Below are 15621 nucleotides of genomic sequence, written 5' to 3'. Positions count from 1 at the left end.
AGAACCACTCATGCTGATGGTGATAAAAAAATATGACTATGTCAAACTACCCAACATATATTACTAATACCTACTATGTGGCAGGCATGGTTCTAGGTTCCAAGAGATAGCCATTGACTAGAGAGTTATAATACCTGCTCTCGCAAAAATAAGCTAAACATACATCAAAATTATTAACAACATAAGACAGCTTATGAAAAGGGCAAAGAAAATACAACAGTTCAGGTAATAATTGGAAGCATGGGAGGGGACACAAAGATCAAGAGAGATAAGTATAGTTTGGGAAGATCAAAGAAGATGTAAAATTTAAAGGCAGGGACTTTTAAAGAGGAATAGCAGAGAAAAGGGACAAAAGGGAACCCTTATAAAACAAGTCTGAAGGCCCTGGCCAGTTGGCTCAGTGGTAGAGCATCGGCCTGGCATGCAGGATTCCCGGGTTCGATTCCCAGCCAGGGCACACAGGAGAAGCACCCATCTGCTTCTCCACCCCTCCCCCTCTCCTTTCTCTCTGTCTCTCTCTTCCCCTCCCACAGCCAAGGCTCCATTGGAGCAAGGTTGGCCCAGGCGCTGAGGATGGCTCTGTGGCCTCTGCCTCAGGCGCTGGAATGGCTCTGGTTGCAACAGAGTGGTGCCCCAGATGAGCAGAGCATCGCCCTCTGGTGGGCATGCCGGGTGGATCCCGGTCTGGCGCATGCCGGAGTCTGTCTGCCTCCCCGTTTCCAACTTCAGAAAAATACAAAAAAAACAAGTCTGAAGAGAATAAAAATGGCTATGTTCTGCTGTTGGTGGACTATTTACAACGGTAAGAAATTTAAGTTCATTTGTATAGACAATGAGGAGATATAGAAGGTTCTTAACAATGGACATGTCATCTGGGACTATTTTCTCATAAGCAACAGAAAACCAATTTGATCTGACTTAATAAAATAGATTTCTTGGCTTACGTAATGGAAATGTCTACAAATGATACTGGCCTTAGGTGGGGCTTGACTGACCATTCCCAAGAAGGACACCAGGGGACTCTCTGTGTCAGCCTTATCCTCAGACACCTTATTGTCTTGCCTTCCCACCCCATTCTCCTCCTAGGCAGTTCCAGGCTCTTTGCCTGTGATAACAACCTCAGATCTCCTCCCACACTTTTCAGAGGAACTGTGAGCATCTTTTCAGGTAGCACCTGTGGAAGAAAGAGGATGCTTATCTTTCTCAGAGGTCTCAAATGTCTCCTTGAATTTCGAAAGGTCTGATTGGGTTACTGGCTTATCTGGAAACCAGTGGAGGAGGTGAGTAGATAAATGGGAAAAAACAGAGTCCACCCCTTGAGCAAGAGGTGGGGTCAATCCTCCCAAGCCACAGGTTTCAGAGTGAGGAAGAAGAGATCTCCTGAAAACATATGCAAGTATAGAAGAGGAAAGGTCAGTCTATCAAGCTGTGAAATAGAAGAGGTAAGCTAACTATCACCTCCACCTCCACCTGGCCCCATGTGTGCCCACCCTGTCCTTTTTGTTTCAGAAAGTCTTGGAAAGGTATCATCTTGTCCAAATAAACCCAGGGATGATTTCACAAATAGAAAGCATTCTTACATTTTTATTTGGAAATAAAGGAATTATCTTTCTAGAGATGCCAGAAATTTTCAAAAGTCATAGCCCTAGGCTCCAAGTTTATTCTGCACACTGACCAGGAGAAGTCAAGAGGCATTCAGAATTCATGAGAAAAGTGTGGTAGGTCCAGAAGACTGCCTATGTGCGTGTGTGCATGTGTGTGTGCATGCATGCGGGTGTGTGTTCCTTTTTTTTTGTTTTGTTTCGTTTTTTAATTGTTGGTTCAACCTTTCTTTTAAAATATTTTTTAAAATTTTAATGGGGTGACATTGATTAATCAGGGTACATAGGTTCAGAGAAAACATCTCCAGATTATTTTGACATTTGATTATGTTGCATACCCATCACCCAAAGTCAAATTGTCTTCCGTCACCTTCTATCTGGTTTTCTTTGTGCCCCTCCCCTCCCCCACTTCCTCCCTTCCTCCCCCGCTCTCCCCAGTAACCACCACACTCTTGTCCATGTTCCTGAGTCTCATTTTTATGTCCCACCTATGTATGGAATCATATAGTTCTTAGTTTTTCTGATTTACTTATTTCACTCGGTATAGTGTTATCAACCTTTCACAAAAACAAATGTTGAGATTGACTTCAATGGGGTGGAGGAAGCCCCCCCTTTTTTTTTTTTTTTTTGCATTTTTCTGAAGCTGGAAACAGGGAGAGACAGTCAGACAGACTCCCGCATGCGCCCGACCGGGATCCACCCGGCACGCCCACCATGGGGCGATGCTCTGCCCACCAGGGGGCGATGCTCTGCCCATCCTGGGTGTCGCCATGTTGTGACCAGAGCCACTCTAGTGCCTGGGGCAGAGGCCACAGAGCCATCCCCAGCGCCCGGGCCATCTTTGCTCCAATGGAGCCTTGGCTGCGGGAGGGGAAGAGAGAGACAGAGAGGAAGGCGCGGCGGAGGGAGTGGAGAAGCAAATGGGCACTTCTCCTGTGTGCCCTGGCCGGGAATCGAACCCAGGTCCTCCGCACGCTAGGCCGACGCTCTACCGCTGAGCCAACCGGCCAGGGCCAACCCCATTTCTAATAGAAGGGCATTTCATTTGTCTGGCTCCAGTCACTGGTGGCCAGAACCCATTGTGAACTAACTACAAAGATACCTGTGCATGAATTAGAAACACACCCACACCCAGTCCTTGCCAGCTGTTTGGCTTTCTTCAATGAAGACACAACTGTCATTTGCCACTACAGTTCAATGTCACAGCAACAATTGTGAGGGCTTAGTGTCTGTGTTACTCAAAGTTTTCATGGATGTGAGGAGAGAACAGGTGTTTACCACTTGGCTTCCTATATTGGGGGCATACTTTCATGCACCCTCACTTCTCAGCCCCTGGACTGTTGCCTGTACAAATGAATGTAGGTCTAGGAGGGCATGGAACCAGGCAGTGCTGGAAGGAAAGCCTTGGAGGAGACAGTCTGGCTAAGGAAAGCCAGTGAATTCAGAAGGAAACAATTTGACAGTGATTGGAGACATGTCCTATAAAGTGCTTCTGAGGTGGACAAGATTCTCTAACCCTAAGAAGGGCTCCATTGTAATTGAAAGGCTTTTAGTTCACATGAGCAGGCTGGGCCACAACAGCTTTTGATTGGAAAGAAAAATGCAAGCTGAAATTCAAAAGAAAAATAAAGAGCAAAGCAGAAGTCTTCCACTCCCAGCCCATGCTTATTTGTACTCATGCAAATCAAAGCTGGACCACGGGAGATTCACTCTTACCCTGTCTGGCAGTGAACTTACTCAAAAGGAGGAACACTGATTTACTTCTAAGACCAAATGTTCTGCTTTTTTTCTTTTAATTTTTAAAATCAGCTCCCTAGTGCAGAAGGCACGCTAAAGCAGTGATAAATGACCCATATACAATAATATTGCATGTTTTGAAAACTTAATACAGCTGGAAAGTGAAGAGAAATGAAAAGCACTGCATGCTCAGTGCTGGACATATAGTGCGGTGGAGAGCGGGAAAGAGAGGAAGCCAGGAGGACCGTGTTCGGGGCAGCACTGCAGTTCTTGGCATTTAAAGCTGGTCCGGTGTTTTTTTGCTACTGATGGCATCAAGGAAGTGACCTTGAAATTCTTTTCTTCTCTTGTTTCCTCTCATTCCGTCTTCCAATTATTTTGTTTGTTTAGTAGTTTGAATTTTGCCAACTAGTTCCTAAGGACCTTGAAGGACCAAAAAAAGCATAAACAACTTTGACTCAATTTTCGGAAAACTCATAACAAACAATGCAGAGACTATTACTCACTTTTGCCTAAAAAGGATACCATGACCACAACTTTCTACCACAGTAGCATCATCTTTTTATTGATTTTTAGAAAGTCAAAGTAGCCTGAGCTTATGACAGTGACTCAAGCAGAAAAGCTCCAGATGCAATCAGTAGTCTTCAGCTCAGCCCTCCCCACTCAGTTCTAGTCATTAAACAAATAAAACAAGATTTCTGGGTTTTGCCCTGGCCGGTTGGCTCAGCGGTAGAGCGTCGGCCTGGCGTGCGGGGGACCCGGGTTCGATTCCCGGCCAGGGCACATAGGAGAAGCGCCTATTTGCTTCTCCACCCTCCCCCCCTCCTTCCTCTCTGTCTCTCTCTTCTCCTCCCGCAGCCGAGGCTCCATTGGAGCAAAGATGGCCCGGGCGCTGGGGATGGCTCCTTGGCCTCTGCCCCAGGCGCTAGAGTGGCTCTGGTCACGGCAGAGCGACGCCTCGGAGGGGTAGAGCATCGCCCCCTGGTGGGCAGAGCGTCGCCCCTGGTGGGCGTGCCGGGTGGATCCCGGTTGGGCGCATGCGGGAGTCTGTCTGTCTCCCCCCGTTTCCAGCTTCAGAAAAATACAAAAAAAAAAAAGATTTCTGGGTTCAGTTCTTATGGCTTCCATCTCCTCTCCATTTTATATGCTTATTTCTCAATCCCTTGACTTAACCCTAGACTATTTTGGAACTCGGGTATGAAAGACGATATTTTAGTTTATTCTTGACTATCCAATCTCTTTCTCCTACATCCTGACAGTTAGATGATAATTATTAGCTCTGCCACAGGTGATCTTTGTAGCTATAAATAATATTCTACACTTAGGTATTATTATACTATAAAAAATAATATACCTGAATCTCTATTTTTCTTCCAGCACCTTCCCCGTTTATTAGAAGGGTGCTTAATTGGAGCTGTCCTCTCCTTTCTCCCCCTTTCCTGCTCCCACCTCCTGTTGGTTACGCCCTCACTGTTAATCACTGAGATGCTCTTAAATCTCAACCAAGTCTTCTTCTATGCTGTGTCTAGTGAGATTAGCTCTGAAAGTGAAAGCCCAGTACACAGATGCTATGTAACCATTCTGCTACTCTTGGTCACTGCCAAAGGGCTGTCTCCCTCTCCCATTCTACCACTTACTAAGTACCAGCTCATAGAGGCACCTATCTGATTGCTAGACAAAATCATAACAGAGGGCTTTAGGTACTCTTTTACCGTGCCTAAGAGGTTTAAGACATAAACTCGTTGAACCTTGCGGCTTCAATCATTGTATTTGCATAAATTAGTATCATTCTGTCTGTGAAACAAGTTGTTTCTTTTTTTTTTTTTTTTTTTATTTTTCTGAAGCTGGAACCGGGGAGAGACAGTCAGACAGACTCCCGCATGCGCCCAACCGGGCTCTACCCGGCACGGTGGGTGACGCTCTGCCCACCAGGGGGCGATGCTCTGCCGCGACCAGAGCCACTCTAGCGCCTGGGGCAGAGGCCAAGGAGCCATCCCCAGCGCCCGGGCCATCTTTGCTCCAATGGAGCCTTGGCTGTGGGAGGGGAAGAGAGAGACAGAGAGGAAGGAGCGGGGGGGGGGGGGGGGGGGGGGGGGGGGGGTTTGAGAAGCAAATGGGCGCTTCTCCTATGTGCCCTGGCCGGGAATCGAACCCGGGTCCCCCGCGTGCCAGGCCGACGCTCTACCACTGAGCCAACCGGCCAGGGCCCTGAAACAAGTTGTTTCTTAACAGCTCTTTGTGATGCAGAGGACGAAAGCCTGAACTACAAATGCACATACCTGCAGGCAGTCAAATGCCACATTTTGATTGTTAATGGTCTAAAGGTGTATTAATCAATGTTTAATGCTGCTGCATGAGTGATTTTCTAAATGTATAGAACTCAAACATACCTCTTTCCAATAATGAAGATATAAATGTGACTAGGCTTAATAGGAATAAATTTGCTTTTTGAAATATAAGCTGAAAAATTTCTATTGTAACCAGACATTTCTTGACAACTGATAGAAAGCAAACCCCATATACTGTTTCTCAAAGCTTAAAGTGCGTGCAGTAGCATAGCAGTACTAAGCGTTTTGAAGTAGCTGCTAAGATGACCAACTTTCTCAGTTTGCCCAGAACCTTCCCAGGTTTAGCACTGAAAGTCCCACATCTCAGGAAAACCCTCAGTCCTGGCAAATCAGTACCAGTGATGACAGTCATATTACTTGTGCTCATTATGAGCCAGATGCTAAAGTGATCGAGATAGTTTTTACATTTAATCCTCACAATAGCCATACAAGGTAGATATTATTACCCTATTTTAAAGATAGGAAAACTACTGCTTGACAAATTTAAATAATTTTCCCAAATTCACACAACTAATAAGTGGCTGGGCTAAGACTCAAACTCGGGTTACCCTACTCCATACTTGTTCCTCTATTTAAAAACAAATTCCATCATGTTTTAGTATTAAAGTTGTCAGATAAAATACAGAGCACCCAATCAAGCTTTCATTCCTTTCCTTTCCTTTTCTTTCTTTTCCTTTCTTTCTTTCTCTCTCTCTCTCTCTCTTTCTTTTTCTTTCTTTCTTTCTTTCTTTCTTTCTTTCTTTCTTTCTTTCTTTCTTTCTTTCTTTCCTTCTTTCTTTCTTTCTTTCTCTTTTTGGATGAGAGGAGGGAAGAGATAGTGAGGCATACTCTCGCATTCACCCAGACCAGGATCCACCGGGCAACCCCATCTTGGGCCAATGCTCAATTACTGAACTATTTTTAGTGCCAGAGACTGACACTTGGACCAACTGAACTAATCTCAGCACCCAGGACTGATGCTTGAATAAATCGAGCCACTGTCTGTGAGAGGGGAAGAGAGAGAGAAGGGGGAGAAGGAGTGAAAGAGAAGCAGATGGTTGCTTCTCCTGTGTGCCCTGACCAGGAATCAAACCCAGGATATCCATACACCAGGCTGATGCTCCATCCACTAAGCTACCATCCAGGGCCCCAATCAAATTTAAATATCAGATGAGCAACATATAATTTTTTAATAGTGTATGTCCCAATTACCTGGGACATAGTGATACTAAAAATTATTAATTGTTTATCTGAAATTCAAATTTAACTAGATAGTTTATATTTTTATTTGCTAAATCTGATAGCTCTAATTTGGAGCCATTACCTTTCCCAATAAAATTAATGTTTTACTGATGTCTTATGTGACTCAATATATTTATTGGCTGGTGAATCTAGGGAAACTCAGGTTCCAAACTAAAGGAGATCAAATAAATTAGAGCAAAATGCATCCAAGTGTTGCTTTATTTGAGAAACCTGGTTGATCTAAGTATCCTCTTTCTGAGATAGCCTGGTAACTGTGATATATTTGAGTCTGAGAGTAAAATGCAAGTAGGGGATATTTACTCATTCGTTCACTATGTGTTGAATGCCTACTGTCTTCCAGGCGCTATTCCAGCTTGGGTTACAGCCAAACAGAACAAAGTTCTAGCCTTCATAGAGCTTATATTTTCTAGGGAGGAATGGGCCTAAATAGATAAACTAGCAAGTAAGATGGCTTCTGCTAAGAGCTATGAACAAGAATATAATAGCATGAGGGTACAAAACAAAGGGTGGTGTTACTTGAGATAGATACAGTCAAGAGAAAGTATCCAGTGATGAATAAAATCTTGAATGAATGGAGCAAAACCATGTGTATACCTGGGCAGGATGATGCTGGGCTGAGGGACCAACAAACGCAGGTGCCCAGAGACAAGAATGTGCTGGGTATATACGTTAGAGGCTGGAGACGACCGAGTAAACTGTATTGTGAGAGGTAACGAGGCTAGAGAGAAAGGGGATTGTGAGCAGGATGACACATGATCAAAGGCTCATTCTAGGTGCTGTGGAAACAGATACTGTTGCAGATGTAGAGGAAAGAGATGGTAGTGGTCTGGGTTAAGATAGAAGCAGGAAAGAAGAGGAGTGTTGCATTTGGAACAGTGGGGCTCAGGCAAATGTGACATTTTAAATCACCACTGGTGACTGAAGGGCATCTCCAAGATTAAGGAGCACCACTACTTTAAAATATGATCATTCCTTCAGACCATTAGTTCAGTGCGTCTCAGTGTGGTTCCATGTCATACCCCAGGGGACTTAAAAAATACTGTGGATCTGGTCCCACCCTCAGAGATTCTAGAAGGGTAAGTCTGGACATCAGGACTTTCAACTTTCCCTTGGGTGATTCTCATGTGCAGCCAACTTGAACATTCGTTATGGGAACCCTGGGGTGTGAGGTAGATGACATTTCAGGAATGAGGCCGGAAAGGAACAGGGGTAGATAAAATGAGGTCCAAAAACTCATTAACGGTGCTTTTCTTTGAAAGCAAGTTCTATTAAGAATGCTCAAAAATGGCTGTGAACATGCGTGATTCCATAAAACTCCGGTTCCAAGTGGTAGAACAGTGTCCTGAAGCACTATATACTTTAGGTGCTGCCAGGGTCTCTCTGTCCTTGTGCTTCCTTCTCCCATGAGCACTCAGAAGCAGAATTTATTATCATCACTATGTCTCCCCATTGCTGGCTCGTCCCCGAAGCCTACAACAGCGGTGACCTAACTTGCAAGTGTCATATCCTTCACCAAGTTTTGCCTAAGTAGACTCAGTTTCTTTCTTTCTTTTCTTTTTTTTCTTTAGTGAGAAGCAGGGAGGCAGAGAGACAGACTCCTGCATGCACCCTGACCAGGATTCACCTCATAGCTCCCTAGCCGGCCATTCTCTGCCCTTCTGGGGCGTCGCTGCATTGCTCGGCAACCAACCTATTTTAGCACCTGAGGCAAGACCATGGAGCCATCCTCAGTGCCCAAGGTCAACTTGCTTAAACCAAGCCGGCTGCAGGAGGGGAAGAGAGAGAGAGAAAGAGAGAAGGGGAAGAGGGAGGGGTGGAGAAGCAGATGGTCCCCTCTCCTGTGTGCCCTGACCAGGAATCAAACCTGGGACATCCACACACCAGACTAATGTTCTACCACTAAGCAAACCGACCAGGGCCCTGAGTGGACTGAATTTCCAGGGACATCAAGGTCTTGGGGGATTGCAGGGTAAAGTGGGAGGTGAGCAGACAGCGGTTTTCTTTTGTTCTTTTCCAGGGAAAGCATATGGCAACCATTCTCTCATGCTCTCAGGAGCAGCCTGAAAACTCCCTTGCCATTGATGGGAAAACTCAAACAAAAATCAAAGTAATAATCAATGTCACTTAGCGAATTAGTGACGGAGACAGGAACAGAATCCAGACTTTCTAACTTGGGGATCCCCTGCTTTTAAGTCTAAAAGGCTCTTTTTATTTTAATACAGCTGTGCTGAGTTAATAAGACTTTGACGAGAGCCAGCCCCATAGTGTGTAGGGTTAACGTATTTGATATTTACCTCAGCTATTTGTTGTCTGTTTAATAAGTTTTGTTTGTCTTCCCAGATGCACATATCTGGCAGGGTCTAATCACATACGATTGTTTACACCATTTACCGCTTGCTTTCAAGTCCTGCCAAGAGGGACCGGGTATAAACAAGCTGTCTGCAGCAGCCACACTAAGTTAAGCCTTTAAAAGGGTCTAATCGGGCCTATATAAATAAGCAAAATGATATGGAAAATAACTCCATATAAATTTACTGCACTGCTGGCCAGCTGGTAAATATGCAGACCTTTCCTCCTATGGAACAGATAGGATTAAATTCTACTTGGGGCCTTATACTCCATGTAATGATTACAGAGAGTTCTTTAAGTTTTAACTTAAAGCCCTATCCAACACACACACACACACACACACACACACACACACACACACACACACGCCTTTCAGTGGCAATAAATTTCAATCATATGGTTAGCAAAGCTCCTCCACTCTGGCTTTTATTTTCAGAGAAAATGGTCAATGAAGCAAATTTTATATCTGTTTCATTAGAAGGCCAATGAGCAGGACGTGATAACAGGGGGACCACAGATGGTTTGATCATTTATTACACAGAAATAGGAGAACAGCAAAAATTGACCAACTAACTGCTTAGGCATATAAACAGAGCAAATTCATAAAGGAAGCAGCATCTTTCTAAAAATGTTTCGTGTTTGTCAATAGCTCAACGCTCACCTCCTCCCAACAGCCATTGCAAAGGTTCTGTGGCATAGTGTTTGCGTAGGGAAACAATACACTATAACCTTAGAGTCTTAGGACTGGCTAAGAATTAATATTAATAATCACTTGAAAACTGATCTAATATTAATTTCTTCAATAAATGTTCATTCAGGGGCCACTGTGTGTCTGGCACTGTGCTAGTCATCACGGGCCAGGTTGAGATTCACAAGGGCCAGGGTGAGATTCACAAAGTTGGAAGGCCTAGTTTCTGCTCTTGAAGAATGAATAATTGAGGAGATTTTAATTTTCTTTATGCCTTTGTCCATGCTGACTCCTCCACTGAAAATCCCTTCTGTGCTACATCAGATTAGGGACACATCCTTTAGAACTCTGTTCAGTTGCTAGTTCTACCTTGTATCCTTATTTGTGTCTAATTCCTTCTGCTTTGAGTCACCTGTAGTTCAATATAAACCTGCACATTTCACAGCACCTCCAGGGCAAAGGTCAGATCTTGTTGATCCACGTATCCTGTGCTTAGCAAGATAGGTATTCAAGAAATATCTGTTGGATCAATGAACAAATGAACTATAGTAATATTTCTTTGAAAAATGGCACCTGATTGGAGTGTTTGAATTTGCCTCCTTTGAAGTTGTACCAGAGTGGTATTTAAATTTGTTCGTGTTGTTTAATTAATACCAGAAAGGTATGTGTTGGCTAAAAGCCCAAGTGAGCATTTCTTTTTCATCTAGCATATTGTATTAAGATGCCTTTTTGGGAATCACTGCTGATTTTGGAGTGTGTGTTAGAGGGTATTGTGATTATGTTTAAAAAGGAAAGTCCTTGTACATCAGAAGTACATACTGAAATATTTAGAGATGAAATTAGATGATGCCTGGAATTTGCTTCACAATAACTGGGGAGGAATAAAGAGTAAAAATTGAGATGAAGGCCTTGGCTGGTTGTCTCAGTGGTAGAGTGTTGGCTCAACGTGTGGAAGTCCTGGATTTGATTCCAGGTCAGGGCACACAGGAGAAGCACCCATCTGCTTCTCCACCCTCCTCTCATCTCCCACCACCACCACCACCCCTCTGCAGCAATGGCTCATTCGAGCAAGTTGGCCCTGGGCATTGAGGATGGTACCATGACCTTGTCTCAGGTGCTAAAATAACTCAGTTGCCGAGCAATGGAACTATGGCCCCAGAATGGCAGAGCATCTCCCCATAGGGGGCTTGCCAGGTGGATCGTCGTTGGAGTGGGTGCATGTGGGAGTGTGCCTCCCCACCTCTCATTTCATAATAATAAAAAAAAAAGAATTGAGATTAAGAAAGACCAGCTGTGAGGTAATGACTGTTAGGATGATAGATACATGGAGATTCGTTAAACTATTCCCTCTACTTTTGTGCAATAATTTTCCATAATAATATTACTGGGTTGTTGTTTTTTTTACATTTACAGTAGAGAAGAACCTGGTTTAAAGGTCACAACTAGACAATAAGTATAAAACTCCAGACCCAGGTTTCTCCTGCTCAGAATGCCCACAACACAAAGTAAGCATGACAAAAATGTAGATTTGCCCTGCTCCTGACCATTCTGTTTCTTAGCCCTTAGAAATATTCATCTTTCTGGGAGCCCAGATTCATTTTCCAGGACTGAAACTTGGTCATCTCTTATTACAAGTGCATTTGTTACATCTGTTTATGGCAGACTCAGAGGACTGGAGTGGACAAAGAAAAAAATGTACACAATACCAGGATCTCACCCCAAAGATACCTGGAATTCAATCCTGGGCCACCTCCATCCAAGATGAGTAAGTAAAAGATTTCCCAACTTCCATCTCCTCTGTATTCCATGCTACCAATTTTCATGCATCATTTATTTTTTGGATAGATTTGTTAGATAAAACACACAATACCAAGTTAAATTTGAATTTCAGATAAACAACAAATAAATACTATAAGTATGTATCAAATACAGCATTGGACATATGTAATTTTATTTGCTAAATCTGGCAATCTTATTCTTAGGTCTATGTGGTGCCTATAATTCCAACAGTTAGATTAGTTGATTAATTAATGAAGGGACTATTTTTTATATTTAGTTGGTTTACTTATCCTGAGAAGCCTAATTCAGCTCTGCTCTTCACTATAACATTGAACAAAAAAAGGCCAACTTTATTCAAAAATGCCAAACTCTATAGGATAACTATATTTTCAGATTGAATTATTTTTTTTATTTAAAGCAATATAACATACACAATGTTAAAATAACATCAAATAGGCCCTGGGCGGTTGGCTCAGCGGTAGAGCGTCAGCCTGGTGTGCGGGAGTCCCGGGTTCGATTCCCAGCCAGGGCACACAGGAGAAGCGCCCATCTGCTTCTCCACCCCTCCCCCTCTCCTTCCTTTCTGTCTCTCTCTTCCCCTCCCGCAGCCGAGGCTCCATTGGAGCAAAGATGGCCCGGGCGCTGAGGATGGCTCTGTGGCCTCTGCCTCAGGTGCTAGAATGGCTCTGATTGCGGCAGAGCGATGCCCCAGATGGGCAGAGCATTGCCCCCTGATGGGCATGCTGGGTGGATCCCAGTCGGGCACATGCGGGAGTCTGTCTGACTGCCTCCCCGTTTTCAGCTTCAGAAAAATGAAAAAAAATAAAATAAATAAATTAAAAAATAACATCAAATAATACTAAAATACTGATAATAAAATACAGCTGCCATGTCCAAGACCTACTCACAGCTTAGAGCCAATAGTGAGGGGAGGCCAGGAGCCCTGCAGCTCCCTTCATGTCACTACAAAATACCCAATACTGTTGTTTCTTGACTTATCAATTTTGATATTATATATTGTTTCTTTGATAGATAGAGATTTAGTTTCTTTTCCACTATTCCCATTCTCCGTCTCTAGTTTTTTGTTTGTTTGTTTTTTTCTTTTGCCACTTTTAAGAAAATCAATAATCAAGTATTTGCACCATTATGACTATTGCTATGAATTGAACTGTATCCTCCACAAAACTCATATGTTGAAGCCCAAATACACAATATGATATTTGAAAATGGGGATTTTGGGTGGTAGTTAGATGAGGTCATTGAAGGTGGGGCCCTCATAACGGGATAAGTGCCATTATAAAAAAAGAGAGACCATAGTTTCTCTCTCTCTCTCTCTCCCATATGAGCACAGAGTAAGAAATCAGCTCTCTGCTGGCCAGGAAGTGAGTCCTCACCAGGAACAGAATTTGTTGGCACCTTGATATTGGACTTTCCAGCCTCTAGAACTGTGAGAAATGAATGTCTGTTGCTAAAACCACCCAATCTATGGTATTTTTTCCCCCAATCTATGGTATTTTGTCATAGTAACCTAAATAGGCTAATACAACTGTTACATACACTCACTACAGAGCCAAATAACACATGATTATATTTTCTTTCTTTTATTCATTTTTATTAGAATTAAATGTTTTTTGGTTTTTACCTTGGATATCCTTAATTATTTGCATATGTTTTATCACAGAGTAAATTAAAGTATGACCTCACAGACCAACAGTATCAACATCACCTAGGAACTTATTATACAGGATGGTATGTATATATATATATATTATAGAAAGGCAGGGACAGAGAGAGATAGACAGGAACATCAAGCTGTCCCTGTGTGTACTCTGACCAGGGATTGAACCAACAACTTTTGAGCTTCTGGATGATGCTCCAACCAACCAAGTAATCCGGCCAGGGCACAGGAACTTATAAATGCTGGACTGATGAATATCCATATGTAAAAAAAGAAGAGTTCCACATTTCAATCCATACTTCACACTTTCTACAAAAATTAACTTCAAATGTCCCATAGACTGAAATATAAATCCTAAAACAATAAAGCTTCTAGAATAATCATAGGATAAGATCTTTGTGACCATGGGTTAGACAAAGATTTCTTAAGCCCTGGCCGGATAGCTCTGTTGGTTACGTATTGTCCCGAAGCACAGAGGTTGCCAGTTTGATCCCTGGTCAGGGTACATATAGGAGCAGGTGTTTCTGTCTTTCTCCTGCTCTCTCACTTCCTCTCTCCAACATCAATAAAATAAATATATTAAAAAAATATTTCTTAGCTATGACTTCAAAAGCATGATCTATAAACAATAAAAATAACAAATTGGACTTGATCAAAATTAAGTACTTATGTGGTTTGAAAAATACTTTAAAATAATGAAAAGACAAGTCATATACTAAAAAAGTATTTTTATAGCATATACATGATAAAGACATACACAGAGTATATAAAGGATTCTCAAAACTAAGTAATAAGAAAACAACCCATTAGAAAACGGGCAAAAGATTTCAATTGATACTTCAATAAAGAAGATATACAGATAACAAACAAGCATGTGAAAAGATGCTTGATGCCTTTAGTCATTAGGGAAATGCAAATTAAAACCACAACATGACACCTCCATAAATTTACTAAAATCGCAAAAATGAAAAAGACTGACCATACAAAACATTGACAAGGATGTGGAGAAACTGCAACTCATACTCTGTTGTTTGAGCATTTAAAATGGTATAACCACACTGGAGAACAGTTTGACAGTTCCTTAAAAACTTAAGCATATGATCCAGCCATTGCCAAGAGAAAAAGAAAGCCTATGTCCACAGAGAGACTTGAGTATGAGTGTTTGTAACAGCCTTATTTGTAATAGCCCCAAACTGGAAACAACCTAAATGTCCATCAGTAGGTGAATGGATAAACAAAGTATGGTGTATCCACACAATAGAATTCTATTTAGCAATAAAAAAAGTACCAACTCCTGAGGCACACTACAACATGGGTAAATCTCAAAATAATCATGCTGTCAAAGAAGCCATATCAAAAGGAGTGCAGATTGTAGGATTCCATTTATGTAAAATTCTAGAAAATGCAACCTAATCCATAGTGACAGGAAAAGATCAGTGGTTGCTTAGGGAGGGGAGGAGTGCAAAAGAAGGATTTCCAAGGAACAAGAGAAAAGTTTTGGAGTGATGGTAAGATGTCACGAGTGTACACATGTCAAAAATGATCATATTTTACACTTCAAATGTGTGCAGTTTACTGTATGCAATTATTCCTCAATAAAGCTGTGAACAAACAGTGACTGGGGAGCATGGTGTTGTGAGGGTTGAAGGAAAAGGTGGAGTATGTTTCTCTTAGGCCATTTCGCAGCAGAGGGGAGATCAATTGGTAACTATCGAAAGCTTGATGGTACTGTCAAAAAACACAAAATACCAGAAGAAGTTCATGGAAAAGGTAGTCTAAGCTGGAAATGTTAGTTGCTGATTTCTTTGATGTACAACACCACCAAACTTGCAGGTTCTTATCAAAACAGAAAAACAATGCTGTGAGCTGTCTGTGTGTTGAGTTGGTGGTGACCGTCTTGCAGTCCATCTAGCTCCTGTTCCTCCTCTCCCTTCAGAGTGATTTTCACCTCTCCATTCATAGTAATTTTCACCTCTCCATTCATAGTGATTTTCACCTCTCCATTCATAGTGATTTGGTGCATGTTGTCACCCACACAGTTTTTCATTATCCAGTACAATTATTCTTTCTTCTTCAGCTGTTTTGAAATTAGAACCATCATCCCTTGTTCTTTTCCCTTGGAAATGTTGATTCATTTAATACAAGATCAACAGAATTCTTCTTTGCACTCTCTTAATGCCTCTGCCTCTCAAGCTTATC

This window comes from Saccopteryx leptura, chromosome 2, assembly GCF_036850995.1.
Source record: "Saccopteryx leptura isolate mSacLep1 chromosome 2, mSacLep1_pri_phased_curated, whole genome shotgun sequence".
Taxonomy (NCBI): domain Eukaryota; kingdom Metazoa; phylum Chordata; class Mammalia; order Chiroptera; family Emballonuridae; genus Saccopteryx; species Saccopteryx leptura.
The sequence above is the reverse complement of the archived record's forward strand: the minus strand, read 5'-3'. Positions refer to the sequence as shown.